Below are 12,568 nucleotides of genomic sequence, written 5' to 3'. Positions count from 1 at the left end.
TGTATATATGTGTGTGTGTGTGTGTGTGTGTGCAAAAATTTGTGTGTGCATAAGTACATGACGGGATTTAAGAATTTTGGCACTAATGTGTCATCACACAGTACAGTGTAGTCCAGCCTTCAACCATGTGGGAAATACAACACTGAACATCCCAAACTAACAGTACTGTATGATCGAGGGGAATTATCACTTGCCTTAATCGCAACAGATGTAATTAAAGTAGAGCCAACATCTTGCACTTTTTACGTTATCCCCTGTCGTAGAGGAATATACTGTTCTTCTTTACTACCTGCTTTTATATGTATATATATATATATATATATATATATATATATATATATATATATATATATATATATATATATATATATATATATTCCTATGAGTCCACGGGGAAAATGAAACACGAAAAGTTCCCAAGTGCACTTTCGTGTAATAATCACATCATCTCGTCTCTTCGATGTATATCAACTGATTGTTGTATTTCTCTCTTGTGTCTCCCCTGATGATGTGATTATTACACGAAAGTGCACTTGGGAACTTTTCGTGTTTCATTTTCCCCGTGGACTCGTAAGAATATCTTGATCACGCGCAAAATTGTGATCCTTTCCAATAGGGTGGGGGAGGGGGCGAAAATCCTGGGGGCCTTGAAGAATGTGTGGAAGTCGAGAACATTATCTCGGAAAGCAAAAATGGGTATGTTTGAAGGAATAGTGGTTCCAACAATGTTGTATGGTTGCGAGGCGTGGGCTATGGATAGAGTTGTGCGCAGGAGGATGGATGTGCTGCAAATGAGATGTTTGAGGACAATGTGTGGTGTGAGGTGGTTTGATCGAGTGAGTAACGTAAGGGTAAGAGAGATGTGTGGAAATAAAAAGAGCGTGGTTGAGAGAGCAGAAGAGGGTGTTTTGAAGTGGTTTGGGCACATGGAGAGGATGAGTGAGGAAAGATTGACCAAGAGGATATATGTGTCGGAGGTGGAGGGAACAAGGAGAAGAGGGAGACCAAATTGGAGGTGGAAAGATGGAGTGAAAAAGATTTTGTGTGATCGGGGCCTGAACATGCAGGAGGGTGAAAGGAGGGCAAGGAATAGAGTGAATTGGAGCGATGTGGTATACCGGGGTTGACGTGCTGTCAGTGGATTGAAGCAAGGCATGTGAAGCGTCTGGGGTAAACCATGGAAAGCTGTGTAGGTATGTATATTTGCGTGTGTGGACGTATGTATATACATGTGTATGGGGGGGGGGTTGGGCCATTTCTTTCGTCTGTTTCCTTGCGCTATCTCGCAAACGCGGGAGACAGCGACAAAGTATAAAAAAAAAAAAAAAAAAAAAAAAAAAAATATATATATATATATATATATATATATATATATATATATATATATATATATATATATATATATATATATATATATTCAGTATTTTCGTCTACATGACAACTTTGCCATGGTGTAGTGGTATTGATAGTCTGGTGAAGCTGAGTTTGTAGGAGGTGAAACGAATGTGAGGTTGTCGAGGGTGAGGAGAGTTTAGGCATATGGAGGGAGGGAGGAAAGATGCGTTTGCCGAGAGTATAATGAACTTAAGTCTACTGAGAGCGTAGTGAAGATGAGACTAATAGTGTTTCCCTGCGAGGTCAACATGATTATGAGTAACATTGCAGAACATTGCATCACCACCACAAGAGGAGTTCAAGGGTTACTGGATCGGGTGTTGAACTTACCAGACACAGGATAGTTCCGGCGTTGAGTATCTCTCTCTGCCAATCCACGCCTCCAATGCTCCCCGTCTGTTCTCGGTCCAAGGCATTGTCGACCATGAGGCCGGGAGACCTCACGCTTACGCCGTTTCTCGCGTTAGTGAGGTGCTTCGACCGATCGTATCCAGTCTCTAGCTGTCATGTGTAATGCACCGGAGCCACAGCTCCCTAGCCACATCCAGGTCCCACAGACCTTGGTTTCTATGGGAGTGGTTGTGGATAGAGGGCTGTGGTGTCTGTGCATTTCCTATAAAACACACACACACACATTTATATATATATATATATATATATATATATATATATATATATATATATATATATATATATATATATATATATATATATATATATGGGGATAGGGGAGAAAGAATACTTCCCACGTATTCCCTGCGTGTCGTAGAAGGCGACTAAAAGGGGAGGGAGCGGGGGTCTGGAAATCCTCCCCTCTCATCATTATTTTTAATTTTCCAAAAGAAGGAACAGAGAAGGGGGCCAGGTGAGGATATTCCCTCAAAGGCCCAGTCCTCTGTTCTTAACGCTACCTCGCTAATGCGGGAAATGGCGAATAGTTTGAAATATATATATATATATATATATATATATATATATATATATATATATATATATATATATATATAAGCTGGGATGCTGCTGTTGCAAGCTATAATAAGCTGTCTGATACTGCAACAAGCTAGACTAAGCTGGTACTGCTATAAGTTGCAATAATCATACTGCCACTGCCGCAAGCTAGTATAATCAGTCTGGTTCTGCTACATTATGTAGAAACATACTCATTCAAGACTGGATTATTTCTCCCATGGTGTGTGGTTGCGATATGTGATTGCTGAGTGTGTGTGTGTGTGTGTGTTTAAATGAATTTGAAAGATTCGTACGTGTTTTTAATTCTTTTTCCTTTTCGATTTCGTAAAAGAGGGAATAAGATTAAAACTGAATATGATTGAGTTTATTAAGCACATATACAATATATAGCAAGATTAGATATTCGTGAAATAAAATCGAATCCACTAACCTCATCCATCTGCACGTAGAATTAAGGTCAATAGTATTTCGATGAAATGGACATATCTGTATGTTGACTGAAATGTATAAAAAGATGAAGAATATTCTAAACGATTTAATCAGTCGAGAGAAAAAAGAAAATTTCGATAGGCATGGTTAATCATTTTCATGGGGGCGTCATCAGCAGGCGAGGTAATGTTTTCCTGGCAAGATGGTAACTAGAGCTGTCAGTCTTCTGTCGTCAAGAGGTTAGAATCCCACTGGTCAAGTGGGAGGCCAGTATCTAATCCCTCATCAAAGAGCATCTGTGTTGAACTTGTTAAACACCGAACGGAGGCGAAGGTTCTAAACTAATGAGACAGCTGGATTAGTAGAGCATTCAGGATTATACCTTGGTAAAGGCCTTAGAACTGGTAATATATAGTTAACGTATCTAGATGTAGCATCGGTGGTTCAGTGGTAGAATTCTCGCCTGCCACGCGGGAGGCCCGGGTTCGATTCCCGGCCGATGCATCTTTTGAACGCTCTCGACTCTGAAGGCGCAGCGAGCATGGGACATGTTGCTACTGGGAGAGATATGCCACTGATTATTGACGAGTAACTTCCAAGCTTTGAATTCCTGATTACTGACGAGTAACTAAAGCTTTGAATTCCTGATTACTGACGAGTAACTAAAGCTTTGGATTCCTGACTACTGACGAGTAACTAAAGCTTTGGATTCCTGATTACTGACGAGTAACTAAAGCTTTGAATTCCTGATTACTGACGAGTAACTAAAGCTTTGGATTCCTGATTACTGACGAGTAACTAAAGCTTTGAATTCCTTATTACTGACGAGTAACTAAAGCTTTGGATTTCTGATTACTGACGAGTAACTAAAGCTTTGGATTCCTGGTTACTGACGAGTAACTAACAAGCTTTAGATTCCTGGTTACTGACGAGTAACCAAAGCTTTGGATTCCTGATTAATTGACTTCATGGTAATTCTTTGGTCACTAGATGTCTTCCTAATGAATCTTGGGGCGAGGTATTCATGGCCGACTTGACTCAAAATGCCAAAATGATGAAAATGATCCGAAATAACAAGGCGGGCGACATACTGAAAAGAGCCCTTGGAAAAATAGATATACTGAAGTTCAGTCCTGAAAGAAATGAGAATTATGACACACACACACACACACACACGTACACACTGACACATACACACGCACGCACAGGCAAACACAGAAACACACACACACACCTAGACACACTCAGACACACGCACATACATAGAACATACACACACACACACACACACACACACACACACACACACACACACGAGAGAGAGAGAGAGAGAGAGAGAGAGAGAGAGAGAGAGAGAGAGAGAGAGAGAGAGAGAGAGAGTACTCCCCCACCCCCTCAGCCTGACACACACACACACACACACACGAGAGAGAGAGAGAGAGAGAGAGAGAGAGAGAGAGAGAGAGAGAGAGAGAGAGAGAGAGAGAGTACTCCCCCACCCCCTCAGCCTGACACACACACACACACACACACACGAGAGAGAGAGAGAGAGAGAGAGAGAGAGAGAGAGAGAGAGAGAGAGAGAGAGAGAGAGAGAGAGTACTCCCCCACCCCCTCAGCCTGCCACATACACAACCTGGACCCACTATGGTTCATCAGGATTTCCAACTCGTTGGCTTGAACGAATCAAAACATTTCAGTCCAACACGACACCAGTCAGTCACAAAGTTTCGGCCAGTAACTGGATTGTGACAGTCAACAAGTGACAGAAAAATTCAAAATGCCACCGGCAGACAGATTTTTTTTTCTCTCTCTCTCTCCCTACCGAAGTGGAAACAAAAAAAAAAGTATTGGAACTTTCATCTAACTTCACTGCAGCTCAATACTGCGTTATTACTTTTCCTTGGACCCCCAGACTGAGTCCTTGATGGCTCACACTTCACGACATTTGACTACAGATCCTACACTATATGATTTCAGATTTAGTTTGAATTATTTGATATATGTAGAAATTATCTCTTAGAGAAGAACAAACGCTAGAAATATTTCTCGATTGTATTGCGCAATTACGAAGCTCTGACACACACACACACACACACACACACACACACACACACACACACACACACAATGGTGCATCTTTTTTGTATTTGATTACCTCAAGATCCCTCTCTGGAAGGGTCCTGGAGTTACCCCAGGACCTTTTATTCCAGGGATTCCAAGGCTGAGCTACATTCAGTAGCAGGGTCAGTTGCACCACTTTAATGTGATGTTATTTCACGAGGCTGTACTCGCGTCAACGAGCGACGGTACACTCTCACTAAAGCTGACTTCCCACTTCTGTTGTAGCCTCAAATCAAGTCCGGCAAAACTCGTACCATAAATATATCTATATTTTGTATTGTGGGAGTTTTACTCGCTGAGGATCCTATTTCGTGATCACTCTCTGCTATCGCACAGCTTACTAAGCTTCTGTATGCTGTACTTTCAGTTTATCCCATTTATCTATCATATTCATACCACAAAAGGACTTCTTTACATTCTTTAATAATAAAAGTTTCTTGCTTCATATCATATTTTCTGGTTGTCTTATCCCTACGTATTTCGAAGGTGTGTTCACTGTCTACATGAAAAGTCTTTTTAAAGAAAGTTTTGTTCGTCACTCTTCTGTCTTCCACAGTGGGGGCATCTAAGGCCATTATCCTATACCTGAAACTTTACTGTCTTAATTTAGGGATCATTATTGTCTCCTTTCTATGAACCTTCTCTATCAGCTCTTCGTGATTCAAAGTGACGAAGCCAAAGTTTAGAAGCATACTTTAGTTTTGATCCTTTGTAGAATATGGACAGCTTACTAAACATATCCTCACTCATACGCTTGAAAGGTATTCTGATATTCGCCAGAAAATAGCTCGTCTCCTTTGCTGTGGGATTACCATTAGATCGCTACTGGTGTTAGGGTGAAAGAGTCTTGCACTTGTGTTGCCTTGTGTTTTCACAGGTGTGTGTGTGTGTGTGTGTGTGTGTGTGTGTGTGTGTGTGTGTGTGTGTGTGTAAAATTGCGCTGCTATATTCATCATTCCATCCTCTTATTTTCATTGTTTTAATTCTTTATCTTCTCTTTTTTTTTCCCAGGTATGTGTCTGGATGTAGGCAGGAGGTTGATGAGGAAAGGAAAGCGATGAAGATCGCGAAGGGATGAGCCATGGAGCGTGTGTCGCTGTTGCAGAAATGAGAGAAAAGCAAGTTCGTGGGAGCAGGTGAACGCCAAGATCCTCATCTAATGTTTAAGGTTCCATGGAAGATCCTTGACAGTGTAAGATTTGGTAAGTGCAGTAGAAAAGGACGGTAAGTGCATTAGAAAAGGACGGTAAGTGCAGTAGAAAAGGACGGTAGATAAAATGGACGAGATGTAAAACCTGGAAGGGGCTGGGATCAGCATGGAACAGTGACAAGGGACGAGCCTATTGGTACTATACAGTCCACGGAAGGGAGAGGATGTGGGTTATGGTTGTAGCAGGTAAGTGTGTACCGAAAAAAAAGAAGTGAAGGTCAGAGGGTGACGAGAGCGAGAAGAATAGGCTGAAGATAGGAATACAGGAAGTTTGAAGAGAGGATAATGTAGGGAGGGTTTGTGTGGGGTCAGGATGAAGTAAGGTTGACCGTAAGAGGTGCGTTAGTGATATTTTTAGAAAGGTGTTACAAAGCAAAGTGATATTGCAGAGATGTACCATGGTGGTCTTGTCAGGCGGTAATGATGTTAGGCAGACGAAATTCGAGTACGTGGTCTTCTGAAATATATAAGAAATTGCTCCTATACCATCGAGATAAAAGAGGGATGTGGTTTTGCGTGTAGGAAACAAAGTCGAGGGAAAGAGGTAGCATATCCTTGTGGGTGATCCCAACTTCTGTCCTTGTGCTCGAAGATCGTGCCTTCGTGCTCAAGAGTCGTGCTCAAGGGTCGTGCCGCCGTGCTCAAGGGTCGTGCCTTCGTGCTCAAGGGTCGTGCCGTCGTGCTCAAGGGTCGTGCCGTCGTGCTCAAGGGTTGTGCCGTTGTGCTCAAGAGTCGTGCCATCGTGCTCAAGAGTCGTGCCGTCGTGCTCAAGAGTCGTGCCATCGTGCTCAAGAGTCGTGCCGTCGTGCTCAAGAGTCGTGCCGTCGTGCTCAAGGGTCGTGCCGTCGTGCTCAAGGGTAGCAATGTCATGCTTAAAGGATTTAACTTTAACACCAGTTACAGCAGTCTGTAGCTTCCTCATCATATCCGCTTTCTGTAAGAGCAGTGTAAGGTCATTTTGCACGGTGAAAAACTCGAAACTGTGGATGGGTTTTAACTCTCAGGCGTAGAGTTAAGTAAGGACTGTAGAGGGTTACCTGAAATTGAATGTAGTTATGCAAGGGAGAAAATTCAGGGATGCGCTGAGGGCGTTGGTGGATAAGAAAAGATTGCATGTAGGGATTGCAAGATGTTTGCATAAAGGATCACTTGCTCAGAGGATGATCTATGGATGCGAAAATCATGGATATATAGATCACGATAGGTAGATACTGATATAGCTTTCGTCGAATGGTTTGAATAAGGAGAGTAGACAGAACGAGGACTGAAGGTGTTAGAAGGTTATATGGCGTAAAGCATTCAATTCCTTCAGGGTCTTGTGGCCATGTGGCTACGTCTTCATGTCCTCCAACTCATGTTCTCAACAATATTTTATGACCAAATGCTCTCTGACTGTCTCTGACTCTATAGACGCTCGTTTGACGTGATAAACAAAACGGCAACATCCAGATACAGAAGTTGTGAAAGCCTCAATTCTCTACTCTCGTAAGTACGCTACGTCTTCATGTCCTCCAACTCATGTTCTCAACAATATTTTATGACCGAATGCTCTCTGACTGTCTCTAACTCTATAGACGCTCGTTTGACGTGATAAACAAAACGGCAACATCCAGATACATAAGTTGTGAAAGCCTCAATTCTCTAATCTCGTAAGTACGCTACGTCTTCACTCACATGTCGTATTCCATGTATTAAGATATCAAACGACCGCTGCGTCATTATATATCCCATCCATTGAGCACAAGACTAACGGTACTTGTACTCAAACATCTTCACACGTAAGATTTCCTAACAGCGTCCATCAGTCTTTCTTTGTGCCTGAGATAAACTTCCAAGAAACAGCGTATCTCTCGCTCATCTAATTCGACCAACAGTGCAGTTCGCTCCATTCCCCCCTCATATCTAGCATTATCTTTACATCCTGTTTTGTATGAAACGTACGTATTTCAATTTTCTAACATCCTGTTTTCTATGAAACGTACGTATTTCAATTCTTTTTAGAAAATGTCTTATTTTCATCTTTCCGTTATCTGTGTAGCTGATCTTTTTTTTAAGTATAAGATCACAAAATACATTAACTCTGTGTATCTATCGGAGGCGTCAAGTGTATTTTCAGCACAACTGGTCTTTGAAATGTAACCAAACGCTTTTCTTTTGCTTTCGAAATAGATTTATTTCATATTCCTTCTGCCGAAGATAACAGTGTGGAAGGTAGGTAGATGTGCTTTCGAGTGAAGGTGAAGCCTTGTTTACTGTAGTGAATTATGAATCCACACAAAGGGTGAGACAGCGCAGGCGCACACCTTCACTGAATTTTCTCTCGTCATATAAGTCACGAGAGTCGAGGATAAGCTTTTAAGAGTCAATAAAACGTTTATGGGAAGCAATAAACTTTGGATGAGTGAGAATGGAAAGAGGAGGAGAGTGTTGACACTTGGGTGAGGAGGAGGAGGGGGGCCACAGATGTGTCTGTCTCCGGCACTGTCGACCCACTGATAGTGCCAGGCTGCCGCTCAGTGCCAACACGAATGTCACCCTAGCCAGCAGTGGACGGTATAGGAGGAGAATGTACGTTAAGTCTGGGATTTGTAGGATGGTGACGCTTCAAAATGGAGCTGCTAGGGAGAGGAATAGCTACCGGAGTCGTAAAGATTTTAAGTCACGGAGGGTGAAGATAGAAATGAAAAAAAAAAAAAACGAAGTTTTGTGAAAGAATAAGATAAGAGTATTAAAAAAACTGATTTTTTTTTTTTATATATATGTAGGCTCCAGTCACGGACAAATGTTCGTTCCGAGTTTAGGTTAAAAATACAGAAAAGAAAAAAGAGAGGGAAAGGAAAACGAAAGTTATGCAGAAAATAGAAAATTTGGTTTTCAAAAAGGCATTAGTCACATATTTCAAGACAGACCGGAGATGGTACAACAGAAGCTTAGTGGTGTAAGCAATGAAACAGATGTCGTAACGAATCGCCCTTTGAGCTGCCAACGGCCACTGTAATCATATGGCTGCGTGCTTTGCCGAGGATCATGCAGTTTAGCTAACGGCGAGGACACACGAGCACCCATTCCTCAGAAGCAGAAACTAGAATCCTGTGGAAGATAGAAAGAGAACAAACATTGCGGCATAGGGCAAGAGTGGTTCAGTTTTGCAGTCGGATGTGAAGAGCTGTTAGTCGAATTGCTTCGACCTCTGATCTAAGTAAGTATGAAGCGTTAGGGCGTTCACAGATATAACAGCTGTGCTCCACACAAGAACGAATTGGTGCTTCGACACAATAAGAGCAATAAGGTCTTTGTTTTCTTAAGAGGCTGATTTACCTTAGATGTAACGCGGGGTATCCAAGTTAGAGATGTTACGATGATGGTTACGTCTGTGTTGCGGTTGTACGGCCACTCGAAGGATATAAACAGGTTGTGACTGTGATGGTTTTCCGAACGGGGAAAAAAAAAGGACATGGAGAGAAGCTGGGCTTCGAGGCATTAAGCTAGATTGAATTGGGACTGCCCCATTGAGAAATCCTTTCAGGATCTGTGTTTACAAAGGGATTTGTGGCGAGAACAGACGTATATTGAGAAAGAGAAGTTACTGCGGATTAGAGAGAAGTGGAGGAGTACAGTGCTGAGCTGCCAGCGTATGAGTGCATCCAGTTATCTGTTGAGAAAAGAGAATCGTTAACAAAGAGGAGGAAAAGCGTAGGAAACAGGACAGGACCTTGAGGCACACCAGTGTTGATTTGAAAAGGGTAAAGTTGATCCGGCAACAATAATGAAAATAGATAGGTCAGAGAGGGAGCTAGACTTGGGAAAATACATTGAAGGTTGAGAAGCAAAAGAGATCAGACTCCAATGCCACACCCCCGTCAGCCTTAGATACCTTAAATCTCTTGTGTCTTTTCTCAGATCATCAGTATGGCTTTCGCAGTGGGAGAACCGCCAGTGATATCCTTCCCCATTTTACTAATGCCTGGTCATAAGTTTGGGTAGAGGGTCGTGTGTAACAGGGGAAGGATATTGTGTGTGTTGACTCAGTAGTGTAAAGGAGGATATCAGACGTCCATACCCCTTGCTATACGACGATTTCGCCTCCCACACACACGTTCCATCGTCAGTCACGAACCCCTAACCACAGACCCACACCATCGACCACATATCCACGAGTAGCCACACATTACAAGCCGTCTTTCATACATTCACACTTCTTGCTATACACCCACACCGTGTGCGCTCCACTTCTTGCTATACACCCACACGTGTACGCTCCACTTCTGGCGAAACATCCACACCGTGTACGCTCCACTCCTTGCTATACACCCACACCGTGTACGCTCCACTTCTTACTATACACCCACACCGTGTACGATCCACTTCTTATTATACTACCGCATGGTGTACGCTCATGCCTCCAACCACTCATCTGTACCATCTGCATCTACCATACAGCTATACAAACTGCCATTCATCCACACCTCCCAGGATACTCGTACTGGCAATACACAACCTTACTTTAGACCTCCCAACATATAGCTTTATCATCTACCGCACATGTACACCACAAATGTGCGAAGGTAAGTTGCGCATGGACGTGTACCGCTGGCGAGATTTGCATACGACAAGACCCCCAGAGATCTGCAAGCGACACACGAAACTTATACCGCCACCACACCACACCACTTGCCGTACACTAGTACCACTTATCTAGTACACACACGCCGCCCACCGTGCAACCATAGCGCCATCCTCCGCGTACCCGCACACAAGCCACACACAGCCACGCCACTAACCATACGACCTTGTCGCCCACCGCACATTCATCCCACCTCCCACACACCACCGTCACCAACACGACCAGCAATCGGAAAGCAGCAGTGGAATCAATCTTCCATGGAAATTTCTCGCCATGATAGATATCCTCTCGCCGAAGGCCCAACGAAGCTGAACGAATACATCAGTGCTGATAGATTGTGCCCAACATTTATCCAGTTGTGTCGCTCCTGTCCACACACTTCTCTCCCTCACGATGCCATGGGTTCGTCCAGGTCTGGGGAAAAGTCTCTTATTTTCCAACAGGGCATAACAGAGGAACAAGTCGACCCTAACCAGAGGATATAGCGTTAGTTACAGCTGGAGTCTAGCAGGCAAATTTGCTCGTATTGTGTGTTGGGAATCTTTGTACAATATCATCCTCACATCTCTATTCTCTCTCACCTCTTGCTCTTTCAGCCAGTCAGAGTCGACCAGTTTCTATGCTAATTTGAAGCTCGTAGAGTTTTTTGTTTCTGACTACATTGGCTTTAATTTCTATAAATTTGGAGGTGGGAAACAGGGCAGTGGTCGTTGTTTCTTTCCTCACGGTCGTTTGTAGCATAGGTATGTAGATGATCACTATAGTCTTCATTAGCGTGTTGCATTGTTAAGAGACGTGGGAGATCTGCTGGTAAAGTGCTCAGTTTTAGCAGGAGAGAGAGGGACTAATAGTTATTTTAGCTTTTTACAGAAATATGGATTAGAAACATACACTTACGCCGAGTTTATCAAAGCCTTTCTAGACAGAAATTATTTTACAGGTGCATTTATTAATTATTTAGATTCCTATATGGCTCATAACTAAGATTGTTATCGTTTATCTATAACTAAACGCATGTGTAATGACCTGAGTCAGACAGTGAATGAATATCTAGAAGGCCAGTGCTATATATTGTTCGTTTCCTGACGTTGTTGCTGACCTGCTTCTAACAGTGAATCAGACATGTTATTGTCATTGGCACATGATGAAGTCTTGACCAGATTTTCATCTCATAAATCTCTCCGGCATCAAACATTTAAAGATGAACTTTTATATTCATATTCTGAGGCACTGCAGAGTATGGAAACCTCTTAATGTACTGTTGAATAGTATTCGTTAATCGCTAACTATAAATTGCCCCATAGTTACTATAAATTGCAATATAGTTACTATAAATAGATAAACATATCAACAGAAACAGAAGTAAACACTGGAAACAATGCAGTGATTTTCCAATCCTCGTCTGCCAGTGAACAGGTTCATGACCCCGACTTGTATACCCAGACCTCACCTGGTGCTCGTGGCGGAAGCAACACCTCCAAAGTGATGATGGATTTCACTGTGTCTCCTCCGACCGTCACAAAGTCTCCCCCTTTGGCCACCTTGGCACTGTCGACTGCTGTCACAGGGCAGAGAGGAAATCTCAGATATGTCAGGAACATGACAAGTCGAGTCTCATGTGGGCGGTGTCGTTGCTGTATTCCCACGAAAGAGCGAGCAAAAGTGGTTGTCCCTCATCGTAACACAGGAAGGAAACTCACCTTTTCATCCACCCTAAAGCTGTGGGGTCGAGATCTAGAATAAAGGAATATAAACTGTTGGAACAACACGTTCCACCCTTCGTATCAAATTAGGAGTTTATGACGGTGCTCATAATT

General features: G+C 42.8%; 1 long non-coding RNA gene and 1 other non-coding gene across 2 annotated transcripts in view; both read left to right on the top strand.

Annotated features, from left to right (window-relative positions):
- Nucleotides 1–12,568, top strand: part of LOC139754260 (uncharacterized) — a 452,598-nt gene that overhangs the window by 135,611 nt on the left and 304,419 nt on the right. The gene's annotated exons all lie outside the window — the stretch shown is intronic.
- TRNAG-GCC (transfer RNA glycine (anticodon GCC)) lies at nucleotides 3,227–3,297 on the top strand. Its single transcript has one exon. It is a non-coding gene; the product is annotated as a tRNA-Gly (tRNA).

Source organism: Panulirus ornatus, chromosome 16 (genome assembly GCF_036320965.1).
Source record: "Panulirus ornatus isolate Po-2019 chromosome 16, ASM3632096v1, whole genome shotgun sequence".
NCBI lineage: Eukaryota > Metazoa > Arthropoda > Malacostraca > Decapoda > Palinuridae > Panulirus > Panulirus ornatus.
The sequence above is the reverse complement of the archived record's forward strand: the minus strand, read 5'-3'. Positions and strand labels throughout refer to the sequence as shown.